Source organism: Squalius cephalus (assembly GCF_949319135.1).
Source record: "Squalius cephalus genome assembly, chromosome: 3".
Lineage (NCBI taxonomy): Eukaryota > Metazoa > Chordata > Actinopteri > Cypriniformes > Leuciscidae > Squalius > Squalius cephalus.
This window is the reverse complement of record NC_137124.1, coordinates 26,598,106-26,610,238: the sequence shown is the minus strand read 5'-3', so window position 1 is coordinate 26,610,238 and position 12,133 is coordinate 26,598,106. Positions and strand designations below refer to the sequence as shown.

The 12,133-nt window shown below is 39.4% G+C and overlaps 1 protein-coding gene across 18 annotated transcripts in view; it reads left to right on the top strand.

Moving 5' to 3' along the window:
- The first annotated feature begins 92 nt into the window (after positions 1-92).
- The window catches only part of celf1 (cugbp, Elav-like family member 1), a 33,351-nt gene continuing 21,310 nt past the window's right edge, over positions 93-12,133 (top strand). For 5 of the 18 annotated variants that reach the window (XM_079865264.1, XM_079865263.1, XM_079865260.1 and 2 more), the window contains exons 1-2: positions 143-296; positions 2,148-2,190. The gene's annotated coding sequence lies outside the window, so the exon portion shown is untranslated. Of the gene's footprint in view, positions 297-361; positions 579-2,147; positions 2,191-12,133 lie in introns of those variants that run through there. The other 13 variants (XM_079865255.1, XM_079865256.1, XM_079865265.1 and 10 more) reach the window with 8 other exon arrangements.

The window sequence follows — 12,133 nt, the reverse complement described above, 5'->3', positions numbered from 1 at the left end:
CCAAAAGAAATTGTTGTTATAGTCACGTCTATCAACGTTTTGGCTCCAAAAGTACACATTTGCCCAGTACATTTCGACAGAGGCTCCACCCCAATCCCCTTTTAATAAATGTGATGGTGCATGCAGGAAAGACAGCCATTTTGCACCGTCCCTGTTTCACCCAGAAAGTAGGTTGTCGTGGGAAGACGTAATCTGAGAAAAATAACTAATTCACAAATCCCACTAAACAATAATTCCCCTGTGTCAGCACACCATACCTACTCAGTTCCCTCCGTTTGAAAAAGGGGGCATCGAGGGTAAGTGTTGATTGTTCACGGTTGTAGCTGCGCGAGCTAACTGGTGGTTGTTTACGGTCGCTAGCACGCGTTAACATGCGTCATTATGTAAGAGCAGATCGACCACCGCGCGCCCATAGGGCTCATTTCGGTTAAAGATGCTGTTTTGGTCAGTAGTACATGCACGGTTGCGTCAAGAGTAATCTAAACCTGTGTAACTTCGGCGTGTTGTCCGAGCTGTTCTGCTAAGTTTAGCGTCACTGAGAAGTGTAACAATGATGCAACGCAATTAAAACGATGCAGGTGATGAGCAGAACTCTCACACAGGTCGTCCCCTGTGTTGCACACGCGGTCTTAAAATCGCATGTATTTTCACAGCGATCGGTCTGGAAATTAAGTAACTAGAGGTTCTGTTGGAAAACGCATGGTCACTCCCCGGCTAAATTCAAATGAACGTAGCAAATGTGTTCGTATAGTAGCAGTGTTAAGTTTTAGCACAGAGCCTGTCATGTTCTCCATTTGCAAAAAGCTCCTTTTGCAAGTAACATGCAGCTGTGTGACTTAATCTCTGGAAGTATCGATCATTAGCAAGTTAAACTAGCGACTCCTAGTACTTGCTGCGAATTAAATGCCTCTACCTGGTAGTCCTTTTACTTGCTGTTTCAAAGCTAACGTGCTAATGAAATATAAATACAACATGCAAAAGTACTTCTGAGATCAGCACATTCAGTGTCTGTGTTTGTATCTGATTTAATTTAAAACTTGCTTATGTTGCTGCTTATTTCCACAAAGTATGTCAACAAAATGTGTGAAGTTAAATACAGTGAGAGGTATTAGTTTCTGGCCTGCTGGTTTCTGAGCACAGAGGCCTGCTGAACAGAAAGCTGCTGCTGTTCAGGACTGTCACGTGAACTATCACTATCATTTGATAAGAGCTTCACAATGGACTATTGTCCTCCTATTTCCAAGCCAAACCGTTATAAAGGAGTAATGCATTTTTAAAGCTTTTTGAACAAGAGTTAAGGAATCTGCATTATTGTCGTACATCAGGACTAGTCGGTGTTTAATGCAGTGGTAATCTAACGTGGACTGGACTGTGTTCTGTTGGGAATGCTTTATTATGTTACCAGTGTTGTGACCTTCAGTTGTAGTTTGGCATAGAAATGAGTTATGTCTAGAATGGGTGCCTTGTAGGTAAAAGCTTTTCAGGGAAAAGACAACGTAGGCTGACCACCTGAAGAGCAAGAAGGTCCATTCTGCTTGACGTGATTGCTTGAAATGGGATCTTTGGTGTTTTGTCTAATTCTGCTGTTTAATAATGAACTTGATTTCTTTAACCTGGCTGAGATTGTTAACGGGATAATTTAGCCATAATGTTGTAATGAATATGAATCTTCCTCCAACTAATACATTGTAATATACAGATAGTATATAATATACTAATATACACCCTATATGGCATACACGTAACCAGTCAGAAAAAATACACAGCTAGCATTGTGAGAATAAAGTAAAAATGTTGCACTGAAAATTCATATTATCTTAATGTAGAGGGGCAATAGGCTATTATGCTTGTATTCTGCGTTTGCATTTTATTATTCTTCATTCCAGTTCAAGGCCAGTTGTAACCGACCTGTTTAGTCCTTATCTGACATTGGCAAATTGTGCAGCATTGACTCTCTTGTAAGATCTGTTTGTCTCCCAGAATTATTAAAAGGAAAATCCAACTCAGTTGGCAGTATAAATTATACACGAAAACCGCAAATAAGCATGGTAATGGAGGTAAAGGACAGCAAGTCCGCAAATACTGGGAATCATCACAGATGTTCACTGATAAAATGCCAGTCTAACCTCACAACGCTCTTTTTGCAGGTTGACGGGAGCAACGTTTCAGAAAAGCAAGGCCACAGAGAGGGTAAGTGGTTCTCACTTTTGTGTTAGGATGTATTACAATGGACTATTTGTTAAGTGAGACATCACAATGTCATGTGTGAATGTGGGAAAGGTAGGTATTCATATTCCAAATGACTGGCGCTCAGAAGAACATGATTTGACTAGAATCATCAGACTGCGCACACAAATGTTCAGCCAACAGATTAGTTTGAGAAGTCGCAAATGAGTTGATTTTCAGTTTATTTTCTATGAGGTTCCATTTGTGCCAGAAATGAGTGGCCTGCTTTGTGCATTATACTATACGTATACTATATGTGTCCATGTCTACAATAATTATTAAAATCAGTATATTTTGACATACATGTTCTCTGTTTATGTACACTTGTTCTGACGTCTTTACTGTCGTCTTTCTCTGTCGTCCTTACTGTAGTCTTGTTCTGTCCGTACAAAAACAGCGCTGTGTGATATTGCTTAACTAGATCATATGATAAATATGAGACAACTCATACATGGACATTTTTGCCCCAATATCTTGAATTTTAGGTGCATTCTAACTGCATTCCATAGACTCCATTATGCAGTGAGATTTTGCCCTGCTTCATGTTTGTCACCAATCAACTGTATGAAATGTAAGATGACCGTAAGTCTGTGGCGGGTGCGTTAAATGCGTGAAATCATTTTAACACGTTATTTTTTCCACACACATGAATGAATGCAATTATTTTGCACACTTTGCTGGCAGATAAGACTTTGTATTTTGTTTTTTGTTTATATATATGTACACACACTGGCCCAAACCGCCTTTTTTTGAAACTGCCTTCCATAGACAACAGTAAAGATGACAGAACAAGAGTACAGTATTAAGGACGACAAGACGACAACAGTAAAGACGTCAGAAGACAATGACAGAACAATGACATAAACAGAGAACATACATATCAACATATACTAATTTATCTGAACAAGTAGGCAGTGACTGTAGACAAGGACATGTGTAGTATAAAGCACAAATTAGTCAACTTATTTTTGGCACAAATGGAACCTCGTTATTTTCAAGCCTGTTGAGAACTTCACTGTGTAAAACAAAACAATTATACTGATCTTTGAACTTCAGTTTCTATTCAAGTCTCTCTGATAGAAATGAGTAGTTGTCGGAGGAACACAGGCCACTATTTGGACATTCAGTGCTTCTGTGCTTGTAGTTCCTTGAGTATTTAACTTTTAATGAGAGCTAGCAGTGTCATTTGTGCAAACTCTTACACTGCAGTCCTCTGCTTTTTGGATGTCTGCTAGCGTTTGGATAATTATTGTCGGTGTATGTCAGGTAAATGATGTATTAGTCACACATGTGGAGGTCCATTGTCATTTAGGATTTTGCGCCTCCATTTCTGTCAATTTATGTCATGCTATTAGAGAGCTGCGTGAAGCAAAATTGCATGAAATGAACTCCCTGTTCCTTGGTGTTTAGTGCTTCGAATTGAGGACAAACAGTTTCCTTGGTTACTAGTTAGTGTGCACACACGCACGCTTGTGAGTTGATGCTGCTATGGTGGGCTGTTCTTTGCAGTTGGATTTTTGTCCTGCATGGCAACACCTCCATTATCTTCAACTGAGGGCTGACAATTCCGTCAGACTCTGCTCATATTTGAGTGTGTATTTACATAAATACTGAGGGTTTTCAGAAGAGCGTTCGGCTGGAGAGTCTAGAGTGCAATTGTAGGCGTGAGTTTGAGCGCTTAGCGCAAAGTCAGGGGGGTTTATGTCTCCATTACAGGGGGAAGGGAAGTGTGTCAGAGTGCAGGCTCTTTAAAGGAGCCATCAATCATCTACCGCATTACCTTTAAGACACTCATGAGGGGACTAAAATACTTGTACTGAGCCACTGAAAGTCTTCAGTTTCATTCTGTACTTAACATGCTAATGCTTTCAGGAAAAAAGCTCTTTAGCTTTGACTTCTGTCAGATTTCGCTGTGGTAAATTCGTGTCTGACAGTTGCTGCACCATGGCAGCTGTTAAATCATGACAACGCTCTCCAGGAGGGAGTTACCACATGGAGGTCAGCAGCAGCAGCACCTGTCGGGAACATTCCTGTTTATGCTCCTGCTAATGTGGGTAATGAATGCCATTAAAGACCTAAATAATTATTCCTATACATTTAAACTAGGGCTGTCAAATTAAAATCTGAATATTGAATATTTGCCCAATTTCAAATAAAAATTCACGTAGAATGCAAAAACAGTGCATTCAAATTTTAGGTGTGCGTCGTGGCACACGAGATGCGATGATGGCGTTGTTGCGTTTGAATGTTTTTGTTAGCCTATCCAGTTGAACCCTCTAGATCAGGGATAGACAACATCGGTCCTGGAGGGCCACTGTACTGCAGAGTTCAGCTCCAACCCTGCTAAAAACCACCTGCCAGTAGCTTTCTGGTAATCCTGAAGACATTGATTAGCTTGTTCAGATATGTTTGATTAGAGTTGGAGCTAAACTGTGCAGGACAGTGGCCCTCCAGGACCAAAGTTGCCCATCCCTGCCCTAGATACAAAACATTGCAGAAATAGAGAAGCTCAATGCGGAGAAGATCGTGGTTGTGTCAAAACAGGTTACCTAGCCATTCACACACAACTCATTTTCTGTGCTGCTTTTCCATTATGTAAACATACGCTAGATGGACATCTTCGACTGTTGCACTCGCGTCTTGCACGAGAGCATGTTTAGAAAGCCATGTAAAAACATGTCTCAAGACTTTGTTGTTGTATATCATGTTTTTAAACACAAAAGCCACTCTGTGTGATTGGCATTTCGACATTTTGTATAAAACTATTCATAAATACCCAATGCTCTTATGCTCATAATTGTTTATGCAATTTAAAAAATTATATTTAAAGCATTTGTGCACGAAGGTACCTCACGAAACTGATTTCGGACAGACTTCTCAGGCAGCGTAACGGTTTAATGATCTATAGAAAAAACAGCGAGCTTTGGTGATAACGAAGCAAATATTTAATTACTACAATAGTAATTTCTTGCTATTGGTCAAAAACTTACATTTACACTCAAACTGACCACCAACTATAACTTTTAGACGCCATCTTTATTTTTGGATTGTGGGATATCAGAGGCAGCAAAGAATATCGTTATCTAAAAATGTATCAGATAAAGGTGTCTCAGGAGACAGGAAGTGATGCTAGCATTAGATTCGGATGTGCCTTCCTAACTTGGAATGCATCCTCAAAAGGCAGTGTTCTTTTTCATTCAGACACAGCCACGTTATTTCATTGCTTACATTTTTTTTAGGTTTTTTTTAGGCCTCTTGTGGCTTCAGGAGACAAGCCAAAAGCATTTTTTCCCTCTAACTGAAATTTCATTCAAATATAATTTGAATATTAGTAATATTTAAGAATAAAATAAAATTTGAATTCAGTTTTTCAGCCATTTTGACAGCCCTGATTTAAACATTTCCAAAATATGACAATATTGTTACATTTATATTTCATTGAAAAAAAAATCTTCTTTATTGCATGTAGTGAAGGAAGGGACTATATCTTATATTATGCGTGTCGTCACCATGTGCGCTGCACATGCTTGGTCTGTATCATTGTTAATTTTGATACACATTTCAGTATCCTAAGACACAGCCTGACTTTCTGTTGCACATGAATTTAAGCTGGAGTTTGTCATCATCAGAGGTTGAGTTGGCTGTGAGTTTTCTCCAGTTTGGCAGTGAAACTGGTGGTTCTGCTGGAGGCAGAATGAGTCTCAATGTAACTGTCCAAAAAGAAAAAAGGGGAAATGTGCACAGCACTCTCTCTTGAAAAAAAATCTTAATTCTTGATTAAGATTCTCTTAAAGATTCTCTAACACTAACTCAGTCCAAAAAGACCATTTTGGTGAGACTAAAGGCCAGGACACACCAAGCTGCCAGTGAGCCGTTTTTGAGTGTCTGTCGGGTTAGTTTTTGCAGTCTGTTCTGCACAGTCATCTTGAGGTCCCCTTGGAGGTTTGTCGAGGGCCCCCTGTTTGAGAACCACTGTGCTAGAGCAATAGCCTATATATGTATATGAGCAAAATTTGATTGGCTGAAATATCGAGAACTGGCTTATTGACCAAAAAAAAAAAAAAGGCACTACAATAATTAATTTATCACTTGAGAACACAAGAATTCGATTACACATTTAACTACCCAAAGTTTATTTCTGGTTTTGGTATTCGGCTAAATGAAAACTTAACTTAGGTTTCGATATACAATTATATTGGTGCATCGCTAGTAAACACGGAAGCTCAACTCTGCTTGCTCTGTGCGAGAACAAACCTCACTGTTTCTTGCTTGTGAAGCAAGCATGGTTGAGCTTCCATGTTTACCATAGTGACTGGAGTTGACAGAATTTTAATTTTGGGGTGTATTATATTTAATTTATCGTGGAACAAGCCTAATGCTGCAGCATCCCAGTGTTTTTAGTTAGACTATAGGACTGGGTGATAAAACAGTAATGATAATTATCGCGATAATAATTTTCCTCTAAAACGATAACAAATTAAATAAATGCTCGACATAATGTTTACGCTCCAAAAGCGGAATGAAACAGCGCTACTCATTTGAACCATGCACTACACGGACCATTTATCCGCTTGGCTCAAAGTTCATATGGCAGTGCAGCACGAGCTTACTAAAGCAGATGCGTTTACACCAGGGGTGCCCAACCCTGGTCCTGCCGATCGACTGTCCTGCACAGTTTATCTCCAACCCTAATCAAACACACCTGAAGCAACCAATTAGCGTCTTCAGGATCGCTTGAAAATTAAAGGCAGGTGTGTTTGATTAGGGTTGGAGATGAACTGTGCAGGACAGTCGATCGGCAGGAGCAGGGTTGGGCACCCCTGGTTTACACCATGATCGGTCTTGGTCACGCGACCACTAAACAGCGCTGTGAGAACCAGTGAGAAGCGCTTGAATTCAGTGAAGAACACAAATGTCTTGGGGATTTAAACTAGTTTAAAGCCTGATGAAATGGCACAGAAAAACAAGAGAAACACTGTGCGCAACAATACAGTCAGAAGGCTTTTCAATCTACAAATTGCCACAATTTACTGTAGTAACACTAACTGCACCAAGGCATTGTGACAGAAATGTGGGATATTCAATTTTATTAATATTTTAGTTAAAATACTGTTATGAAAATTAATGTAGACAAATGAAAATGACATGAAAATGTTTATAAAAATATGACTAGAAAAATAACACTAGATTATCAATAATGCATGTTTTCAAAAAAGAAACATCTAAAAGCAATATCTGCATGAGGTGAAGCTGAAGAGTGAATGAACACCAGTAAACTGAAGCCCTTTCTATATGACGCATGTGAGATTAATCTGATATCCTAGATACACAACATAAGCGCAACATGACAACTGGTTTCTGCAAGGACCCTTACATTGAATTGGCTCTATCACTCTCTCTCCTCTCTCCACTTATAGCTGGTGTGTGGTGAGCGCACTGGCGCCGTTGTACTGCGGCTGCCGTCGTATAATCCAAGTGGATGCTGCACACTAGTGGTGGTTGAGAAGAGATTTCCTGATATGATTCTAAAGCGCTTTGGGTGTACAGTAGTACGCCTCATTCATTCAAGGACGCAAATGCAAGTGAACTTAGTTAATTCACAACATTATAGTGTTCTCATTAGGGCTGCACGATATATCGGAATATCACAAATGTACATATTGCAACAACTTGTGATAACTGCATGATATTCATACTCGAAGATTACAAAAAGTCCAAGTTTTAGGTCAACGCAGAGAGTTGACAGGACGCATAAATGTTACTTACATGTGACATGCTTAATGTTATTAAATGCAATAAGCGAAGTACTCGCACACAGGAAGCTGCCTCTCGAACAGCGTGTGATCCTAAATTCAATTCTCTTCTGTAGCTTACATGGCCAAATACACACACAATTGTCAAAACGCCTGTCTTGGTAAGGTAAGGTAGGGTAGGCAAGGAACCCGCAACAGAACCGTGTCGGTGGAAAAGGGTATCTGAGCATGTGACTGTAGTCGATAGTTTTGTCGACAGCCGGAGGCGGCACGAAATTTGACGGAGGCGGCCTCTTTGCAGGAAAAACCCCACGTAATGTAGGCCTACTTGAAGCCGTACACCGATGTTAAAATATCACTGTTTTTAAATGTATTTACAATAATTAAAATTTGTTTTACACACTTAATGTATTATCGTAGCTCATATTGAATATCGCACTATTTAACGAGCTATCGCATTTTCCTTCAATATCACGCAGCCCTAACGTAGGCCTACTGTTGAAAAATGACGACGAGAAAAAATGATTGAAAGTAATATTACAAGTTGCGTGCGCTTTTCCCTTGACGACAACGCTGAAACACGGGCAACTAAAGCGCAAAGAAATTACAAATTTCTGTTACAGTGGTGTTCTCATTATAATGTTATGTACATGTCAGATCAGCACATCTTGCATCAAAGTAATTCAGGCATCTCTGCGCTCTTTCAGATATAGTTTCACTTTATTTTGCCTGTCTGAACGGCATGCTGTCCTAATGCTAACCAATCAGACCTCAGGAATCGCTGCAAAATACTGCATTTTAGAGTAGTTTCAGATTCTTTGCTTTCTTTTTTACATAATGGTAAACCATGAGCTTGTGAAACGTCCAGTATGTGTTAGGTTTTCAGGACAAACAGAATTAATGGAGGGTTAATGCACTAACGGCTGAATTGATTGATTATACCTATACCTGCTTTGGATCTTGGCAAAGATGCTTTCTGTATTTTTGATGTGGTGTCTAATGCCCTGCACGTCACAGAAATCAAATATGCACTCAAGGTAGTGAAGTGAACCCGACAACTTCATTAGAATAATTTAGACACTATTTGCTATTCTATTTCCAATAGAATTGTAGCCGATTTAATTTCTACCATGAAGTAACCTTCTGTTTTGGACAGTGAGTGAGCTGTCCGTGTTGGTCGGCAGTTTATGACCCTTGGCATTCTGAACGGCTGGCGTGGGGTGCTCTGATCAGGATGTAGTAGTACAAGTTGTTATTTTTGTAGTCATACAGAGAGGAACAGGATGGAGGCAGTGCCCTATTCTGATGGGAGGTTTGTAATTGTCCATCTATACCCCTTTCTCTGATCAGTCAGCTGTGTGTGTGTGTTGTATTCTCAGCTGCTGGGTCGTTCCAGATGCTTCGGTATTGCTCCATTTGTCCAGAGTGCTCTCTGTCTGTGCCGGTGTTCGAGAGTGAGTTTGTTGTTAGATGAACTGTGCACCATATGCTCTGCCCACCCCCCACCTCCACCCCAAAGGCCTATAACACTGCCTTACATAGACAGTCCATGAATAAGCCCTACAGTCACTCATCAGTCATTAAAACATGGCCTGTGGTCTTAGAGCATTCTCACTTCGCTCCCAGGGTCAGAAGCCACATCACAGCTGCATGGCATGAGTTTCCCAAAGGGAAGATAAATTATTGATGTGTACAGTGTTGAGAATCAGGCAGCTTTCCAAAGTTGCAGCGCTGCTAGTGGTAATTTGGAAGCCTTACCGTAGTTCAGAAATAGTGTAGCCTTTGGTATCAAGGTAGTTTTTCTTTCTCTCTAAATGTTACATTTACTGTTTTTAAAGGCTGGATTACACTACACAACTTTTGCTCAGATTTTCCCCCAGATTTACAGTCTGGACAAGTTGATGCTATTTGGTGAAAGTCATAGTCAGTCTCAGGAATGCTAACGATTAATCGAAGATCGCGTCCACAAACAGGAGTTACACGTTCTGACTAGTACGCATCTGAGGCGGCATTGGCATGTTGTAGGCTATTAATCGTTATATTTGATTATTAGCCTAAATGAGTAATTTAATTAAATGATGAATCACATTGACTCATCTTATAATCCCACTAGCCCTTTATTTAGACTAAAAACCCTTCTCATTCATTTGTTGAGAAACATGGCGTTTTGAGCAGCATTTGCACACCATGTCAATGTCATGCTGTTGGCTATATGCCACTGCAGTAGATGCATATTGCAATATTAAGGCTAACGATTAATTGATTCATTGATCGTTAATTTAAATGACGATCGATCATGGGAATTTGTGTAAATTGACATCCCTAGTCAGTCTGCAGTTTTGAGTTAACAGATTTCACAGAAAACAGTGTAGTGTATGATGGTCACAGACTCCAAATCTTTATTTTTTATTTTTAGCTTCAACGTTTGTTTCCATGCCGTTGTAGGACATCAAACATGTTTAATATTTTGAGCTGATTTTAGAACACATTGTTTTCATTTGTCATGCGTCTCCTACAGGGATGGAAATTAACTTTTTTGTCCACCGGCCACTGTGGCTGGTGGATTTCAAAATCTACCAGCCACTCAATGTTTTTACCAGCCACTTTCTTATTTTTAACCGACAATGTGTAACTGCATGTGAAAATTAATACCACTTAAAAATGAAAATTCTGTCATCATATACTCACCCTCATGTTGTTTCAAACCTGTATGAATTTCTTTCTTCTGCTGAACAGAAAGGAAGATATTTAGAAGAATGTCAGTAACCAGACAGTTTCTGGTCTCATTGACTTCCATAGTAGGAAAAAAATATACCATGGAAGTCAATGAGACCAGAAACTGTCTGGTTACTGACATTCTTCTAAATATCTTCCTTTCTGTTCAGCAGAAGAAAGAAATTCATACAGGTTTGAAACAACATGAGGGTGAGTATATGATGACAGAATTTTCATTTTAAAGTGGAGTATCCCTTTAAGCAGTTTATTTAATCTCAAGTCTCAATGAAATACTGACATTTTCTATTTCTCTCTTATACACTCTTTCTCTCTTTTATATATATATATATATATATATATATATATATATATATATATATATATATATATATTTCTCTTTTTTACCTGGATGTGGCATTTGGATGATTCGTGGTATTTTATGGCTTCCAGTTTTACGTTTTTAGTCCCAACAATGAAACTATTAGGCCCTGTTTACACGAGAACGCTCGCGGGTGAAAACGTAAAAATATTTTATCAGATGTGCCTTTCGTTTAGACGGCGACGGCGTTTTTGGGGCTTACAAACGCAAAAAAGTGAAACCACCCTCCAGAGTGGAAATCTTAAAAACGCTCCACCGTCGCGTTCCCGTCGGTGCGTATAGCGCGTCCGGCGCGAGTGATTTCAATGTTAAGTTAAGGCAAAGATGTTTTCTCTGCAGACATCTTAACCAGCTCTTAACGCCTGCGATGTAACGCCACATTTTTTTTTTTTTTTTCTAAAAGTGTCCGCCGTCTGTGTGAAACAGTATGCTATTTTTATTTACCCGCCACGGTGGCCGGTAGGTGAAGCGAGTTTACCCGCCACAACACAAAATCACCCGCATTTGGCTGGTGGCGGGTGCTAATTTCCATCCCTGGTCTCCTAGCAACAAAGCATGTGTTTCTGTGCGAGTTTGTTCTGTTCTGACTTAGTGTGATCCTTAGTCGTTTAGTATGATGCCCAGTAATTTCCTCTGTAACTATATGCAAAGTCGGCAAGTGTATGATGCCTAGTGTTTCTGTTCATATTTTAAAAGTTGTGTAGTGTATGTGCTAATATGCAGCGTTGGAATGTCAGATTCATTCTAGCAAATAGTTTTTTTTTTTTTTCAGATTAATGGTCATACACATTAAAAGGATAGTTCACCCAAAAATGAAGATTCTGTCTTGTCATTGTGGTCTGGTTGTTTCACCATGATAGTGATCCTATGCACTTGTACATTTCTATGTCTATATTATAAACACTGATATTATGTTACTGATGTATCAGTTGTATTTATTTACTTTGACCACAGATCTGATTGGTGAATCTTTTTTTGCTACTGGTTGGGTATGTGAGACTTTATATTTTGTTTCTCAGCAGAGTAGTATTTTACACAGTGCTGTTACAGTCATATACAC